At 38.8% G+C, this 19,780-nt stretch overlaps 1 non-coding gene across 1 annotated transcript; it reads left to right on the forward strand.

Annotated features, from left to right (window-relative positions):
• Positions 1-14,678: 14,678 nt before the first annotated feature.
• LOC123631108 lies at positions 14,679-14,785 on the forward strand. The gene has a single exon (XR_006732983.1). It is a non-coding gene; the product is annotated as a U6 spliceosomal RNA (small nuclear RNA).
• The last annotated feature ends 4,995 nt before the right edge of the window (positions 14,786-19,780 follow it).

Here is a 19,780-nt window from a genome sequence, read left to right on the forward strand (position 1 = left end):
CCCTGCTCTGCCCTGTTCTGCCCAAACCTTCCAACCCTGAGCTTAATGTCTAGCAGCCACACAGGCCAGGCCCACCCATTCCACAGCCTAGGCCTAGCTCCTAGCTCTCATTCCCCCAGGAGTTTTAGTCTGTGTGTGTTACTCTAACAAAATATCTGAGACCAGATAATTTATAAAAAACAAAAATTTATTTCTCATAATCTGGAGGCGGGGAAGTCCAAGATCAAGGCCCCAGTAGGTTCAATGTCTAGTAAGGGCCCAGTCTCTTCTTCCAAGATGGCGCCTTGAACACTGCTGCTTCCTGAGGGGATAAACACTGTCTTTACATGGTAGAAGAAAGAAAGGCAAAAGGGCCTAGTGTTCTCCCTTCAACCTCTATTATAAGGTTGCTAATCCATTCAAGAAGTCTGCCCTCATGACTTAATCACCTCCTAAATGCCCCACCTCTTAATACTGTGAACTAAAATAAAATTTTAAGGCTCACCTCCCCCCCACCAGCTGACTAAATAGACCCCCTCGTGGCCAAAGGAATATTCTAAAACTAAATTGCCTGCCAGGAGGAAGGAGGTCAGACATGCCTTATCATGCCCCCCTCCCTTCTTGGGGACATCCTTTGTAACCCATTAACAGGCCTAAGGGTATGCAAGACAAACCTGCAGGTCCTCAATTTACTCAACAAGTATATGTCCAGTGGCTTATCTCTGATAAACAGCTCCTTATGTTGAAATATTCCAAGCCTTTAGACAAAGCTTCATGTCTTCAACCAATTACAAGCCAAAGAATCTACAAGCCCACCTATCACCCATAAGCCCCACTTCAAGGTGGCCCACTTTTTCAGGCCAAACAAATGTATGCCTCTCGTATATTGATTTATGACTTTGCCTGTAACCCCTGTCTCCCTGAAATGTATAAAACCAAGCTGTAACCCAGTCACACTAAGTTCACTTGCTCAAGGCCTCTTGGGTGTGGCTCCGGGTCATGATCCTCAAATTTGGCTCAGAATAAGCCTCTTTAAAATTATTTTACAGAGTCTGGCTTTTTTTCCATTGACAATACCATCATATGAATTCTGGGGGACACATTCAGACCACAGGACCAGGCAATGATGTTTGAGGTCACCTCTGAACCTGTTCCCTGCCTCTAGTCTCCTCTGCTCATGCCCAACTTCAAATAAGAGTCAGAGTCTTTTTTTTTTTTTTTTTCAGAATCATTTTTGAAAGAGCTTTTTTTAAGGCTTGGCTTACCCTCCTAAAAAATTATTAATGGCTATCTGTTTCCTATGGAATGAAGACCAAATTCCTCAGCTTGGAACTCAAGTTTAACTGCAATCTACCTTTTCAGTCACAGAATCCCAAAACTAGGCCTAAGACCTAAATGCAGAGAGGGGCTGGGACGGTAACAGAAGTAAATAATATGGGTCTATATATGTATAATATGTATAAACAATAAGTTATGGGGACTATGGAAAACTAAAGTGCATGCGTCCTGTTTAAAGGAGAGAGCTAGCCATAGTCATGAAGAAATTTGGGCGCAGAGTTACCAGATGGTCTGTTTATTCAACAGAAGATAGAGATCTGGATTTTTAGGCAAAATTTCCTGAGTTTTTAAATGTTGGCTCAAAATATATGGAGCAGTACAAATAAATCAAGTCTGCAAGCTAGATCCAGCCTCAGGGACACCAGTGTGGAATTCTGCTCTGTGTATTAATCAAATTGCCCTGTTCACTGTCCGTCAAACACTCCTTACACACTTTTTTTCCCACTGTTCCTGTCCAACCTGGCATCCCTTCCCTGGCGCTCTTCACCTGGAAACCCTGGCTCCTTCTAGTTTCTTCTCCTCTTCTACGAAGCTTCCTTGGGCCACTCTGACCATGAGTAATCTCTCATCTCTGTTGTCATACTACCCATGACCCCTGGGCAGCACAGAGTAAAATAACTAAACCAAGTGTCAGAGGAACTGGGTCACATTGCTCCCTGCTAATAATCAGTTAGGTGATCTTGGCAAGTCATAGCATCTTTCAGAGAATTTCCTCATTGTAAGTTGGGGCCAGTAATTCTTGTCCTTTCTTTCTCCCAGGTAGAATTCAGATGAGATAGCACAAACTGTGGAACATCATGTAAATTCATAATCATAAACCTCAAGGGCGCCCTTAATACTTCCTGAGAAGCATGCTGCATTTCCCCAGTCCATTCAAACATCTACTCTCTTAGAAAAGTATTTCATGCTCTCCCTTCTTTCTTTAAAGCCACATCCCCAGGCTAGGCTGATAACCTTGTTTTCAATTTCACTGAGAAGTTCCAGACCAGCCTGAGCAACAGCAAAACTCTGTCTCAAGAAAAAAAAAAAAAATTATGCATTTGCAAAAGCAATACTTGTACTTTCTACAAAAACTATTCAGACTAGTACACAATGTGTATAGTGAGGAGGATTCCTTCTCCATTCCCTCTCCCACTGTTGACAGTTTGTTGTGTGAGTGGAATCTGGCTCTTTCCCTTGCTGGCTGTGTGACATTATCTAACTTCTTTGGGCCTTGATTTTCTCATCTGTAAAATGGGAATATAATAGCAAGTACCTTATGGAATCATTGTGGGGAATAAATGAGCTAATATCTGTAAAGAACAGTCATGGGTTAGCATCATTACATTTATGAATTACTATGTACACATATAGGTATCACATATGCACACACACACCCCTCCAATGGCTTTCTTAAAGTTACAGATAGTAGTACAGTACACTGTTATGCATCTTTTCTTTTTTCTTTTCTTAAAAGAAGGGGTCTGGCTATGTTACTGAGGAATAGAGGGCAGAGTACACTGCAGCCTGGGGCTTCAAACATCCTCCCACCACAGCCTCCCATGTTCTGCATCATGCTTTCACTTCATTATAAACTTCGGAGAACTTAAAAAAAATTTCACTGAGAAAATGGAAACAATCAAAAGAGAATTTTGACAAGCTCCCACCAACACATCTACCACTCACCAGCATATGCATCCAAACTCTACCTTCTCCTTTGTTACAGTGGACGTATCTAGCAAAGATCAACCCCTGGAGTGTGCACTAGATTCTATCTTCTCACCTTTTCAAGGACAGTTCATTTCCTACAGCCATCTCCCTTAATCTTTGTGCTCCAACAGCTCTGGCCTGGTTCTTTTTGTTCCTGGTCCTGCCTCAGGGCCTTTGTATTTGCTGTACCCTCTGCCCAGAAGCTCTTCCCCCAGATATCACCATGGCTCATTCCCTCAGCTCCTTCATGTCTTAAGTGGTACCTTCTCAGTGAGGCTTTCCCAGGCCCCATATTAAAATAGAAATCTCCCTTTCTCCTTCCCTCATGCACACTCCCTTATATTCCATATCCGTTTTCTTTATTTTTCTCTGTCGTTAGATGGTGTCAAACCTATTGCAGTCATCATCTAACATACTATATATTTAATTAACTTGGTTTTATCTGTCTCCCACATAGAATATAAGCTCTATATAAGCAAGAAGTTTTAAATTTTTTTCATTGATCTGTAACAGCTGAAATAGCACCTAGCACTATAGTAGGCACTCGATAAATATTTTTGAAATGAATGAATGAATTGGCAAATGAACTTGTCATCTCTTTTTTGTTGTTGTATTTGACTCATATTAGCCTTTCATGTGAATGTTTTGATGCTTTTTCCAAATAATAAAGTCTTTGCAGATGAATTTACATCTTACCTTTTTGTTTCATAACCCAAATAATACTCCCAATCATACATAGAGGGTTCCTTTAAGACTGGAAAATTTTCAGTAGTTTCATTCTTCCCCAGACTTCAACTCATGCATCATTTCAAAGGTCCAGTGGCTTGTCTTCTATTTTGTGCCAGGCCATGGGTAACCCCAGGTCCAGTTAACTCTGGGAAGTGTGGTTCTCTGAAGAATATAAGAGCCAGAAGAATTTCCCATTTGGTTGGAACGGGACATTCTGTTCACTAAGGCACAGATGCAGAGGCAAACTAGAAAAACAAAGAATTGTGGAAATGCCGGCTTCTTAATTTACATTTGCAAATTCTGAGTAACAAATTCTTACACTCCTACTTGTCTTCATGACTGCCGTGTGAAGAAAAATTAAGAAGCTAAACTAACTAACTGAGATTAGATTACTGCCATGATGGATGTTAAGGGCCTCTCTCAGAAGGATCCTAGCAACCCTGGCTAATAAACCATTCTCCAGTTGCTTGATCCAGGGATAGCAGTGCCCACCTCACCCACCTGCTTTGAGGACATCTCTCTGAGGCATTAGAGAACAGGGAAGTGTGCAGGGCTGGGACAAAGCAAGGACCAATTCTATTACTTAGAATCTTACTCATGAGTCCTAACAAATTATTGCTTTGTAATATATATTCTGTCATCTGTGTTTCCGTTATAAGCTTCTTGGGGTTAATTATTTTTAACTTATTACTTGTTATATTAATCTTTTTCTACTCCTCTCTACCTGTACCTCCTGAGGCTGTGTGCAATATTTTGCACATAGTAGATACTCTCTGTTGGATAAATGAAGAATGATGCCACTAGAAATAAAACTACTGCGAAGGACTTCCTAGTTTCAATCAGCTTGCTCAGCACAGGTAGGCCAGCATTCCCTCTGAACCACCTTCAGGATTAACCTGCTTGACTCTCCTTAGGCAGAACTCACCTTCTACTACCTAATGCAGAGCTACTCAGAGTGTGATAGGGGTGCTGGCCCCTGGAGGGCTGTGGCTGGATCAAGGCAGAAACAGAAAGTAAGCATTTAGAAACTTCTAAATCAACTTGACATTGCCTTCAAACCCAAGCACATGATAATTTTTTATTATAGTTTACAAGACTAATTGGTCTATGATAAATTGAAATTATTGAAAATAAAACAAATCAAAAAAAAAAAAAAACCCAGATCTGGTTTTCTCTATGGATAGTGAGAAACACTAATGAGTTTGCTTTGAGTATTTTATCAAGATGTTTTATGATATGTGAGAGCTGGGCTTCCCAAATTTTTGGCATGCTTTTACCATGTTTGCACAACATCATAACTCTTTATATATAACCAGTATCAATGGCTATGAACAGAAGTTAATTATAGGGGTCAGCCATAGTGGTTCACGCCTGTAATCCCAGAACTTTCCAAAGCTGAGTCAGGAGGATTGCTTGAGGCCAGCCCAGGCAACATAGTGAGACCCCATCTCTACCAAAAAAGTGTTTTAAAAAGTTAATTATAAAAATAAATGCAATGAAAACAAAGCAAACAAATTAAAATCTAGCCAGAAACCTGCTAAAAGCTCTGTGCCTAAGCCCTGCTAAAATAGTAATAGTAAAAGCAATTGTTAGAAAGGTGTTAAAGATCTATGAGCTCCAAACTGAAACCTCCTCCTTATTATAATCAGAAGGAAAGAGAATTAGAAAGGTAGAAAATTTCTCGTTATGTGATTCAAGGGCATTTCCTGCCCTGTCAGTATACAATATAAAACCATCCCGAGGACCAGCAGCAATGACCCAGTTCTTGAAGGCACTGACATAGTGTTTCTGAGCCTAGCATGGGATGCACAAGAAATGTTTGTTGTAGTAAACAGGTAGCATTCTAGAGGCAATAAGGCAACATTTTTTAAAGTGTCTGTGTTCCAAATGTTTGTTTTTTTCAAGACAGAATATACTTTCTCCAGAAACAATGATATAAATAGGACCACAGAAGCAAGAATGCAGATGGATTACTTCACATTTGCAAAGAGAAAGTGTAGGAAGAAGGCTATTGCAAATGTATGGTGCGGCATTTCAACCCCGCAGATTTCCTCTGCCCTAGTGGCTCCTACTCATGAGCCCCTGGCAGGTGGTCCTTTCAGGAGAATGGACAGAAGGGCCAAGGACAGTTTTTGACAGAGCATAGGGTTTCTGGAGTCCCTGGAAGCAAAGGTCTCAGCTCTCCAAGCACTCCCTAGACTTCATTAGCAGTTGTCCCAGGAAAAGCCCTTCTTTGAGGCTGGGAGGCTTTGGGCTTCGGTCAGAAGCAAGGAAGGTGAGAGCACAGTGTGAGGAGCATCCCCCCAGCTGTCCTTGAGCTGGAGGGGGCCAAAGGACAATCCAATTGTCCTTCCTGACAATAGTGCTAGTGCAGCAAGGTTGAGAGTATGGAGAGGGAACCACGTCTGGAAACTTCTCCAATTTATTCAGATCAGGGTCCTTCTTACTTTCCTACTCCTTCTCCCCAGTCCTGCCTCTGCCTGGTAGCCGGCCGGAGGCATTTCCTTTTCCTAGTATTTCACTCTCTCTCTCCAGAAGCTCAGCAAATAGAGCTGACAGCACCCCAGGGGGACTCCTACCATCTCCTCAGTCTCCAGGGAGATGCCTCCTGAATGAAAGGATCTAAAAAAAGAAGCACACACATACACACACACCCCTTCCTGTTCTCTCTTAGGCACCAGAATATTTCCTGTTCTCTCTCAGGCACCAGAATATTTTCTGCCCTGGGCTCCCACACTCAACAGCCTCATTATCCTCTCTGAGATTTTCCTCTCCTTCCTCATTCCCCTGCCTCTGCTGCCACCCGCACCCTACACACACTCACACTCTCATGCAGTTTCCACACTGTTACCTCTGAGGGCTGGGAGAGCCACAAAAAAGAGGAGCAACTAGCTCATCATCTACCTTGAAACTTCGTCTCAACCTCAGTGTGTGAAAATTAAGAACCCTGTTCTTAGAGGCACTGGAGGGCACATAAGCCTCCCCCTCCCCTGTTTCCTCCCCGCCCCACCCCTCTGCCGCCCCCAGCACCATCTCTAACCATCAGGGAGCCCATAGCTCATTTCAAGGCTGCTGTTGAAACCTAACCTTCCTCAGTCAGGGCAGCCACAAAACTTTGGTTTCTCTTCCTCCTCCACCCCCCACCTCCACTCTCCCAGCCTCCTAGCTTGGGAGGCTGTGTCTGGCTTTTCTATTTTTGCTGTTGATGAGATGGATACAATGCTAAGGGTAAGATACCACAGGGTGTTCAAAAAAGTGAGGATACAGAGGATAAATTTGTTTCAAACAGCATTTTAGTTATATTTCCAAATGTTATGCTGAATGTTTCTCTTCAACCTCCAGACCCCTTTTCAGGCAAAGTGTCTCTTATACATAATCCAATTGTTAATCTGAAAAAAATACAATACGAACACTACAAGAATATCCAATAGTCTGGAAACACAGATCAAATTGTGTATTTATTGTGCTTTTTTCAGGTTAACAACTAAATCTATTGTTTTAAATGTAGGGATTCCTCACCAGAAACATAATGGAAAACAAAAATATGTTGAGTGGGCCGGGCGTGGTGGCTCACACCTGTAATCCTAGCACTCTGGGAGGCCGAGGTGGGGGGGTGGGATGGCTCGAGGTCAGGAGTTCGAGACCAGCCTGAGCAAGAGTGAGATCCCGTCTCTACTAAAAATAGAAAGAAATTATCTGGCCAACTAAAAATACATATAGAAAAAATTAGCCGGGCATGGTGGTGCATGCCTGTAGTCCCAGCTACTCGGGAGGCTGAGGCAGTAGGATCGCTGAAGCCCAGGAGTCTGAGGTTGCTGTGAGCTAGGCTGATGCCACAGCACTCACTCTAGCCCGGGCAACAGAGCCAGACTTTGTCTCAAAAAAAAATGTGAATACCATAATTTTAAAATGTCCTGTTCTCCTATGCTTTCTAACTTTTCTAGCACCCTGCGTAACGTCCTGTACTTTTAAAAATTTAACAAGTGGACACTATGATTAGAGTACATTCCTCTTGTACAATCTTCCAAGTTAATTGGATTAATATAAGAGCTACTTATCTACACATAAATCCTCCCATGAGAAAGATCAATTCAAATTCAGAGCAAGTTTATAATAATATATTTATCAGAAAATACCAAAAATGAGGATGATTTGGGTTTTGCATTTTAATGCAAATCCTGGGCCTCAGAGGAAAAGTAGAGTAGAAGAGGGTCACAGTGTACTATTTCTCCTTTACTGTAAAAATGGAATTCTTATTATATAAATATTCTATCTGCATTACACAATAAATCTAAATAAATGAGAGGAAAATTTTGCCTACAATCTTGTCACCTCAGCAGATCAAACTTTTTGTTTGACCCTGTTCTTTTCTAGCCATTGTGGATAATCACAATGAGTACATTCTGCCATTTTCAATGAATACCATCTCAGAAGCATGTTCCACGTTGCAGTGTAGTCCTTTTAATTTATGTTTTAATAGCTATTTTTTTTTTTTTGAGACAGAGTCTCACTCTGTTGCCCAGGCTAGAGTGCCGTGGCGTCAGCCTAGCTCACAGCAACCTCAAACTCCTGGGCTCAAGCAATCCTCCTGCCTCAGCCTCCCTAGTAGCTGGGACTACAGGCATGCGCCACCATGCCTGGCTAATTTTTTCTATATATATTTTTAGCTGTCCATATAACTCTTTCTATTTTTAGTAGAGACGGGGTCTCGCTCTTGCTCAGGCTGGTCTCGAACTCCTGAGCTCGAACAGTCCACCTGCCTCGGCCTCCCAGAGTGCTAGAATTACAGGTGTGAGCCACTACACCTGGCCCTATGGCTACATATTTTTAATTATTCTCCTGTTGTCCAGCATTTATTTAATAATCTTCTCTATAATAAAATGCTGCAACGAATCTTTGCTTATTTGGCTTTTTTTTTTCCTTGTGAATTATTTGTTCAGAATCCATTCCAAGAGGTAGGATAAAAGGTCAAAAGCCTGGACATGAGGTTTTTATTTCATCTAGTGACTGAGGGACTTGGAGGGCCCCACCCACTGCCTCCCACCTTTTCCATCAGAAAGAGACATTTCTCTACCCGGGATTTATACAGTAGCCACAGCACCCCTCTAGAATGCTGGACAAATTTAAAATCCATTTTCAGGAAAATACAGGCTTCAAGAGTATGACTTGTAACCCACATGACCTTGTTATATGTTACCATATGGTTCTCCACAAGGAGTAACACCAATACTTTAAGATTATAATAATTTCACTGAAAAAAAGACATAATCAAGTAGTGATAGTTAAAGAGTTGTGTACTACTTTAATAAGTATAAAATAATCCTCATTGTTTTTTTAATTTGCATTTTTTTTTTTTTTTTTTTGAGACAGAGTCTCGCTTTGTTGTCCGGGCTAGAGTGAGTGCCCTGGCGTCAGCCTAGCTCACAGCAACCTCAGACTCCTCAACTTAAGCGATCCTACTGCCTCAGCCTCCCAAGTAGCTGGGACTACAGACATGTGCCACTATGCCCGGCTAATTTTTTCTATATATATTTTTAGCTGTTCATATAATTCTTTCTATTTTTAGTAGAGACGGGGTCTCGCTCTTGCTCAGGCTGGTCTCAAACTCCTGACCTCGAGCGATCCACCCGCCTTGGCCTCCCCGAGTGCTAGGATTACAGGCGTGAGCCACCGCGCCAAGCCTGCATGTCTTTTACCATTAGTGAGGTTGAACTCCTTTCCAAGTATTTGTTTACTGGTTATTTCCTCTGGAATAAAGTATCAATTTCTTTCCCCAGCTCATTTACTCTTAAGTACCCATATTTTTATAGGAGCATTTTATATAAGATAGATTTTAAGCCTTTTCATTAATTCTAATGATATTTTCCAGTTTCTTTTTCCTTTTTAATGTAATTTTAAGGTTATGTTAATGAGCTATATCCACCTCCAGTTCTCACAGAATTGCTTTAGAATATTTGGATACTGGTTTTGGTTCAAAGGGCAAACACAAATCATTGGCATACATGTTTCCAGAGACAATAGAAAATTATCAAGTGTTGGGATTTTTATGACATGCCAGGCATACATGACAGAAATATCTTTGTCAATGCTAAATTTATGTAGTAATTCATTTTTTTTTCCACACAGTATGAGCAGAACAATCAATTAAAATAGACCGGGATTTTGGGGAACGTCAAGGTGGATAACAGGCTTAGGGCCTTTGGAACGTGGAGAGGCTAAAGCAGGGTTTTCTTGGGATGACGAGATTGGAGCCCGTGGTGCAGGATGGACAGGTGAGGGGTGAACTGGGAGGTAGGAGAAGTTTCTCCTCTCTCTGGCTTTTCCCATCCACTTCCCCTTATCGCTTTCTGATCACTGCATCTAATTTCCATAGGAAGTAGTTTACAATTGTTCTTAATGTCTCTGTTACCCCTGCTTCACTCCTTCCAAACTCCTCTACTCTTTTCTTGTCCTTTTCTCTTCTTATGGTAGTATGGCATAATTACACTGGGGTCAGACAAACTGGGTCCAGGCCCTACCATTTGATATTGTTTGATTTTTACCAGGTTACTTTCTGAGCCTTAGTTTATTTATCTGTAAGATGGAACAATAATACTACCTATTTCTAGAATGCTGTTATGAAGATTAAAGGAGAAAATGTTTGAATGCTTAGCACAGTGTGGTAGACTGTTTTATTGTTCACAGATAATTTGATATTCCTTCCTGAGGGAGCATTAGACTTGCCAATCCCGCTGATGTCAGCATAGGCCATGAGACTTGATCTAACCGATGAAGTATGAGTGGAGGTGACATATGACACTTTGGGGAAGAAGATTTAAGAGCCAGTACACAGTTTGCTGTGCTCTCTTTTCCCTCTGCCATAATGACGAGATGTTCCAGATAGCAATTGCTCCATTACTCTAAGTCCCATGGTAAAGAAGATGTAGACTAGAGTCAGAGCCAACATGCAGTGAACATGTAACATTAACAAGAAAGAAACCTTTGTTATTACAAGTTATAAGCCACTGAGTTTTTGGCATTGCTTGTTATCACAATAAACCTAGCCTGTGCTGACTGATGAACACGATATATGGCATATTGTAAGAGCTTATGTTAGATACTAATATGAGTCACAATTATTCCCTTTTCCCCTCTTTATCCTGCTATATAAATCCTAACTCTGCCTCATGGAGTGAAGTAAAAATTATGGAAAGAGGTAGATTAAAAACTTTGAGAAGTTTGTTCCAGGTGATGGTAGGACCAGACACTGGGAAGAAGTCATCGGTCATTAGCAGAAATAGGATAAGAAAGAAAGTTCTTGAAGATTCCATTGTTTATCTATAACTAATGCATGAAAGCTTGACTGGCTTTTTCTGAATATACTCACAACACAAATATCTAGCATGTAGTATATTCCCACTTTACATCTATTATCCATGGAGAAAGAAGATGAGTGAATACACACTAAGTTATAAAGTGGATCATAATTGATGTGGGATATATGTAAATATGTGAATAAATAGATGAGCACTGCCTGAAGTCCCAAAGCTTGCCAGAACCATTAGAATCTTTAGGAATATTAGCTCTGGCTTAATTCAAACATTAACTCTTAATGTCAGGGTTATAAATTACAAACTGTTTTTCAGAGTTCCTGAAACTCTTAAAATCTAAATTTTCCCAGTATTTTTCAGTGTATTTGTTTTTTTAAATTCTCCCTAGTTTAAGTAAGATATAATTTGTGAGTATTGCAGTACTTTAGCCTTTTTTCAAAAGTTACTGAATCCTATTTCTGACCATGATGGAGTAATTGGATCTAAACCTACCTTCCCACACTAAGCAAAATGTATGAACAACTGTTTACAACCATTGAACAAGTAGTGTAGGACTGTGAACTCTAACAGAAGGGAGATAAATGAGATGAGCCCTGCGGTAGTCCTAGCTTTCTGCCTGAGGCACTTTGTGGATGGTGGTGCCTATGGCCAGGAAGAGTATGGCAGTCTTGCTGAGTTGAAGAGGCAGATATTATAATTTCAGAAGGTGGGGACAGCTGGTATTGGAAGAGCAGAGTTCCAAAAAGGAGAGTGCCATAAAGAAAAATAGCTTCAGAAAATTGGATAGGATTTCCCTTGAGACTGTTGCTGAATAAATAGTCATAAAGACATAGGAGGAAATTTCAGTGAAGCTTCATTACAGAATAATTGGGGAGTTGTAAACCAAACAACTCCCAGTGCTCATATAGGCTTGGAAGACATTTGACTTCTGACCAGCCAGAGTGGAGTATCTTTGATGACACCTAATAACAGGTGCAAAATATATGAAGTGAAAGCTAATAGAACTGCAAGGAAAAATAGACAAAAATCCACAATTGTAGTCAGAGATTTCAACACTTCTCTCTGAATAATCGATACAACAGGTAGACAGCAGATCAGTAAGGACATAGTAAACTTGAATAACACTGTCAACCAACATGATCTAATTGACATTTGTAGACTACTCTGCCCAAAAATAGCAGAATAAATATTCTTTTCATGTGCACACAGAATAATTGTCAAGATAGATAATATTCCAGGCCATTAAGCAAGTCTCCCATCCAAGTACTAACCAGGCCCGACCCTGCTTAGCTTCCGAGATCAGACGAGATCAGGCGCGTTCAGGGTGGTATGGCCGTAGACATGTCTCAGTAAATTTAAATCATTCAAAATATATTCTCTGACCATAAAGGAATTTAATTAGAAATCAATAACAGAAAGATATAAATTTAAATCATTCAAAGTATATTCTATGACCATAAGGGAATTTAATTAGAAATCAATAACAGAAAGATATCTGGCATATTCTTAAATATTTGGAAATTACACCATGCACTTATAAATAATCTACACAGCAAAAAAGAAACACAAAGGAATTTAGAAAACACCTTGGAAAGAATGAAAATGAAAATAAAACATATCAAAATTTATGGAATGCAGCAAAATCAATTCTTAGAGGGAGATTTATATCTGCAAATGCTTATATTAGAAAAGAAGAAAGGTCCAAATCCACAACCAAAGCCTTCAATTTAAGAAGCAATAAAAGGACAAATCAGAGAAAGCAGAAGGAAGAAAATAACAAAGATAAGAGCAGAAATCAATAAAATAGAACACAAAAGAGAAAATCAATGAAACCAAAAGCTAGTTCTTTGAAAAATTCAATAAAATTGATGTCTCCAGTTAGACTGGTCAAAAAGAAGATGCCAACTAAAGAGGGGACATTACTACAGAGTCTATAAATAATAAAGGAATATGAATACCTTTGATAATAAATTTGACAAATGAAATGAACAAATTTCCTTGAAAGACATAAATAACCAACTTTGAGTTAGGAAGGAATAGAAAACTTTATTAGCCTCATATCTATTAAAGAAATTGAATTCATAATATTATTTAAGAAATTGAAGTCCTAATCTGGGCTTTACTCCAGGCCCAGATAGCTTTAGTGGTGAATTTCATCAAACATTTAAGGAAAAAATAATATCAATGCTACACAAAGTCCTTCACAAAATAAAGCAGGCACATTTCCCAACTCATTTTGTGATGCCAGTACTATTCTAATATCAAAACCTGATAGACATTGTAAGAAAAGGAAACCCCTGGCCAATATATTTCATGTATATATATATTCAAAGATCTTTAGAAAATATTAGCAAATCATATCCAGCAGTATTTAAAAGAATACTTTATCATGATACAGTGAGGTTTCTCAGGAAAATAAGTTGATTTGAAACTCAAAAATTGATCAATGTAACTTACTATTTAACATATTAACAGAATAAAGGAAACTGCCATATGATCCTCTCAATATATACAGAAAGAGCATTTGATAAATCCTTCATTTATAATATAGTCAGCAAATCAGGAACAGAAGGGAACTTTCTCAACCTGATAAAGAACATCTACAGAAGCCTGCAACTAACATCATACTTAATTGTAAAAGACTAGATGAGAAAACATGGGAGAAAATATTTGTGAATTTGGGATAGGGGAAATTTTCTTAGAACAAAAATAAGGACAAGTCATTAAAGAATAATAAATTGGACTTCATAAAGTGAAAAATCTTTGCTCTTAGAAAGAAAAAATTAAGGAAATGAACAGAAAAATCTCAAATTGGGAGAAAGCATTTGCAAAATACACATTTGATAAAAGACTGATATCCAGAATATATTTAAAAATAAAACCAACTACAATGGAAACTAGTTAACGCAATAGTAAGAAGACAAAACAATGTAATGGAACAAGCGGCAAATGTTTTGAACAGATATTTTACCAAGAAGATGATCAGTAAACACAAGAAAATATGCTCAATATCATTAGTCTTCAAGGAAGTGCAAATTAAAACCACAATGAGTCACCACTATGTATCCATTAGAAAAGCCAAAACTAAAAATACTGAAATATCCAAAATACCCACTCTTGATGAGGATATAGAGCAACTGGAACTCTCATACATTGCTGGTGGGACCATAAAACACTATACAACTGCTTCGGAAAATAACTTGGCAGTTTCTTAAAAAGTTAAACACACATTTACCATATAACCCAACAATCCCATTCATGGGTATTTATCCAAAATAAGTTAAAACATATATCTGCATATGTCCATACACGAATGTTTACAGAAGCTTTACTCATAGTAGTCAAAGATGCAAACAACCCAAATGTGCAGATGAACTGATAAACAAATTGAGATTTAGCCATACAGTGGAATATTACTCAGCTATTAAAAGGAACTACAAACACATGCCACATCAGTGATCTCAGCAACAGTATACTGGACAAAAGAAGCTGGATGGAATAAAAAGAGTACTATATGAGTCTATTTATATGAAGTTCTAGAAAGGAAAACCTAATCTATAGTTAAGCAGATTAGTGATTGCCTAAGACTAGGGGTTGTGGGTCAGGAAGCATGGACTATAAAAGAGTACAAGGGTGCTCGCTTCGGCAGAACATATACTAAAATTGGAACGATACAGAGAAGATTAGCATGGCCCTTGCGCAAAGAAGACATGCAAATTTGTGAAGCGTTCCATATTTTGAAACACTTTCAGAGCCAATGTATAAGAACTCCATAAACGATCCCTCATTTCTCAAAAAAACAAAAAAAAAGTACAAGGGAACATTTTAAGGTGATGAAAATGTGTTATTTCTTGATTGTGGTTATAGCATGGCTGAAGTCATTGAGCCATAATTTAAATTTGGTACATTTTATTGTAGGTAAATTATACCTCAATAAAGAAAATATTTTTAAAGTTGCAGATAGTGGTTAAGGGCACAAACTCTGAGCCTGTCAGCCTACGTTGGAAACCTGGCTCCCACTCTGATGAGTTGTGTGACCTTGAGCAAGCTACTTATCCTTCCTTTTTCTCAGTTTAATTACCTGTAGCATCAGAATACTAACAGTAGCAACTCCTGCCTCATGGAGTTGTTACAAGGATTAAATGAACTAATACACATAAAGCACTTTGATAGCAAGCATTAATGTTATCACTGGTGTTTTAGTTGGTCAATTGACCATTCATAGGCAAAAATGTATGAAAATGGGCCACTCCACTGTTCACTCTTATTCATCTCACATTGTTTACCTCTAGTTTCTAGCACAGGGTTATACACATGGAAGATACTTGATAAATATTTGTTTAGTGGATAAACTAGTTAATTAATGAATGAACACTTATTCAAAATTTTGCATAAAAATGTATCTAATGATAGAGTTTCTGTTTGGGGTGATGGAAAAGTTTTGGAAATAGTGGTGGATGGTTGCACAACATTAGGAATATTACTAATGCTACTGAATTGTATATTTAAAATTATTAAATGGCATATTTTATGTTTATATATTTTACCACAATAACCAAAAATTTTACATATACTTAATGAAAAAAAACCCTTCAATTTTTGTATTCCAGCTTTGTAGAGACTATATAACTACAGAAGAGTCAATATAGTTGTTTCATCTTGTCTATAGCTAAAACTTGGAGGAAAATAATATTCATTTGTAAAGTCCTTTAAAGTCTTAAGATGGGGGTGTTTGTGAACATCTTGACAGGAAGAAAAAAAAGTGAAATTTGGATCCATCTTGAGATGCATTAAGTACCAAAAATGCTTGATCTATCAAGCATTTGTCTACTAAGATAATTTTGCCACCAACTCCACTACAGCTTGCTTCCCACACAAAAGCTATAAAAGTATAGAAGATTCTGCACCTGTTAGCAAAATTATGAATTGAAATATCTTGAGTTCCGGTGTTAAGTTGCTCAATAACTGTAAGATTAACATCCCTCTTCTTCAAAACTTATGTAACATGGTTTGCTTGCATATCTTGAATACCTCTACAGAAACACTGATTTGTTGATAATGGTCAGTTTTTAAGAAATGTTCCCAAAGTGACAGCTTTAAAAATATCATTAGTTTGATTATTTCAGACACTCTTAAAGGACATGGATAAGTGTTCATCTTATGTATATAAAATATTTACACATTTCTTCTTCCCTTGAATGGAAATTACTTCTTGAGAACACATGGTATCTGAGATGATTAAAATTACATTACCAGCACAGAGGAAGAACAAAGAGTTTCAGTGGTTAAATTAGTTTTGACTAGTATATAGTGTTACTTCTAACCCTAAAGGCAGAATAAAAAGATACCCAATAGTTGGACTAAAAAGGAAAGTTTTGTTCATTTCTCAATGTATTGCTGCATGGCAACCATTAGAGAAAAGAGGAGATGTGTTAGATTCCATGGCGGCATCTGCCATGACATAGAACCGTCTGCTATGTCTTTTGGCTCTGGTAGACTATCAAAACCTCGATTACCTTGTTTTCAAAATACCGCTATGATAAAAGCTTCTCTTTCCCTTAAGGAATCTGATGCATTTACAGTTACTAGTCTGCAAAGAGCCACAGTGAGACTTCCAAGAAGAAAAAAGATAATAAACTGTATATTATTTTCTTTACAAAATAGATAGCCTAAAGCTTTGAATGGAATACCAGGTGGGAGTTGCCAAGATATGTTAAATATTTCAAAAAGTCCAGTGAAAATTCTATTGATGCTAAAACAAAGCTACCTGGACCTGCTTTTGGCTTGCATTTTTCATAACATGTTGATTAGATTCCCTAGTTAGGGATTATATAATATATGTCTAATTAAGGATAACATATAACTAAAAATAGAAAGTAATTATTGCATGGTAAATGTAGTTTGTTTAGCAGGCAAATGTTTTTGAAAATATGAGGTCCCTCTGGGAAAAGCACAATGAAACAAATCCTTGGTGATGAAAATGTTGGCAACTGTGAATCTATAATAATCATTTGGCAATTAATCATCTTCTGTACTGCTGTTGCCTGAGTATTTATTATTTATTCATGATTTATATCTTACCTTCTTCTGAAAGTACTTAAATTTTCTTACTCTATTTAAATATTGTTCTTTCATGGTTTTTTATCTGCCCAGTGAAATCATAGAATCTTTAAAGAAAAGGATCACCTCCTCACTGAACAATGGGTTGTCAGTGGACTTTTCCAGTCAGAACCATTTGTTGCACTCGCTCAACAGATATTTACTCAGATGCTGGTACTTTGGGATGAGAGTCTGCCACCCTCCTCATTTACTGGCAAATTAATAAACTCCTCTTTCCTTTGCCTCAAAAAAACCCCCCCAAAACAGATACTTACTGAAAGCCTACTATGTGTCAATTGCTGCACCAAAAGTCAAGTACAATTAAGTGAGAGAAATATATATAAAAGGAGTAGGCAGAGAGCGTTCGAGGAAAAGAGTACAGTGTATGCAAAGCTTTGAGGTGAGAAAAAGCCGGGCTGATCCCAGGAACTAAAAGGACAGCAATTTAACCTCCGTGGGCGAAGAAGAGAATAGGGTGAGAATAAGCTCGGAGAGAGTAACAAAAGCCAAGTCATGCATCACCTTGTGGGCCACAGTAAGTTCTTTATAGGTTACTCTCTGGCTGTTCTTGGTGAAGATATTGGGGCAGGGGTTGGACTGAAGGTAGCAAAAAGCATATCAGAGAAATCAGTTTGGAGGTCATTGCTGGAGTCTAGGTGTTGGCCTAAACCAAAGTGGTGGAAGGGAAGTAAAGAGAAGTAGACAGATTTGAGATTTATTGTGAAAGTGGGATCCATCAGACTTACAGATAAATTGGATATGGGAGATAAGGGAAAGGGAAAGGAAGAGGTGTCTGGCTTGATGAAATAGGGTACCATTTACTGAGCTGGAAAGACTTGGGAAGGACAGGGCTGGGAGGCTTTGAAGGGAATCAAGAGTTTGATTGAAAGTATGTTATGTTTGAGATGCCTGAGAGACATCAAGAGAGAGATGTCAAGTTAATAATTACATTTACAAGTCTGAAGCCTACTAGAAATATGGTTTATCAGCATGTATTGATGGTATTTAAAGAAATGTTAGAGGAACTTCAGATTGTGGACATTTGGTGAAGAGAAGGAGACTATAAAGAAATAGAGAAGAAACAGTCAAAGAAGTAGCAGGGAAACCACATGTGTAATGTACCAGAGGTCATGAGAGGAGAATGGCCAGCTGAGAAACATGCAGCTTAAATGCTGCTGAGAAATGATCATAAGGCCGAGCAAAGTGACTATTAGATTGCACACCACTACAGTCACTGGAGGCTTTAATCAGGCAGTTGCAGGAATATGAGGGTTACAGAAGACAGATTGGAGAACATGGGAGAGGTAAGCATTTTGAGACAGCACAAGCAGACAATTTTCTTTGGGAATTTAGGAGACCACATAAAAAGAAAATTCAAGAGGAAGAGACAGATTTGGGGCAGGGAGATGGGGCCAAGATGATGAACTAGTTTTTAGGCAAGGTAGGTGAGCTGCAGAGTATCCAAGTGAAAATACCTTACAGAAGGCTGGATTTCGGACTTCAGAGAGAGCTTGGGAACCATGCATGTGCAGCCAAAGCTGGGACAAGAATGTACAGCCTGGATGCCCTTTTGACATACCCTGTCTCCTCCTATAGTCCATGATCAAGGTCCTGACATGAAAGAGGACATTTAACACATAACCCCTCTTCTAGACACAAATCCTGGACTACTCAGCTCAGCTGGCAACCACTGACTCTATCCTCACTCTAGAATCTACAAGTCATCTTAGTCCTTTACCCCACTCTTTGGTTGTGTTTTTTCCCCCCTGTAAGCTAAATTTCTGGAAATAGCATTTCTAGACCACAAGATATGTCTTGTTCTGATATGCCAGAGGCAGGTGTGCACCCTCTTTGGGACCACTGGAGGTTGGAGAAAGCTGAGTGAGATGTGCTGTGTTTCTCTGTTCCTGCTCTGAGTTGCACCTCATTTCTGCTTGGTTTCTGTACCCTTTGCTTAATAAAGCAGAAACTTAATCTTTCCTGGGGTCAGTTAGTGTGGTTTCTTGGGTCATTCTGTGGCCCAAGACTTTCCTTCAACATTGGGAAGAAGAGAGAAATTATGAAAGTCAGAGGAGTTGGGAGGATTTTGGAAGTGGAACCCATTATGTATTTCATAAAAACTTCTATGATTTCTCATGGGAAGTGCTTTCTTGTGAGAGTAGCATACGGGTATACTTTACAGGCTTCTTTTCCTTTTTTCAAAATAACTTTAACATAAACCTACTCAAATAAGCTACCAGTCTTGTATGAACTGACTCATTTGTCAATAATAAGTACAGATGCCAGTGTGGGGGTTGACTACTCCGTCAAGAACACATAAAGTATATTGTGTTTTCAGCTTCAGCATGTGGGGAAGCAGTGAATTTTTCTTTTTCTTGTTGTTCTAATGGCATCCACTGACTTACACATGGTTTCTCAGTCCTGAGAGAGATGGTAAATTCATTGCAAAGGGAACAAAGACACAACATAGGCAGAATATAAGAGAGATGGTTTATAGTAAATCAAAAAAGGAATATCTCAACCTTATTGTATTAGTTTGCTAGGGTTGCTGTAACAAAGTACTACAAACTGGGTGGCTTAAAACAAGGCAAATTTACTGCCTCACAGTTCTGGAGGCTAGAAGTTCAAAATCAAGG

The sequence above is a fragment of the Lemur catta genome, chromosome 1 (genome assembly GCF_020740605.2).
Source record: "Lemur catta isolate mLemCat1 chromosome 1, mLemCat1.pri, whole genome shotgun sequence".
Classification (NCBI taxonomy): Eukaryota; Metazoa; Chordata; class Mammalia; order Primates; family Lemuridae; genus Lemur; species Lemur catta.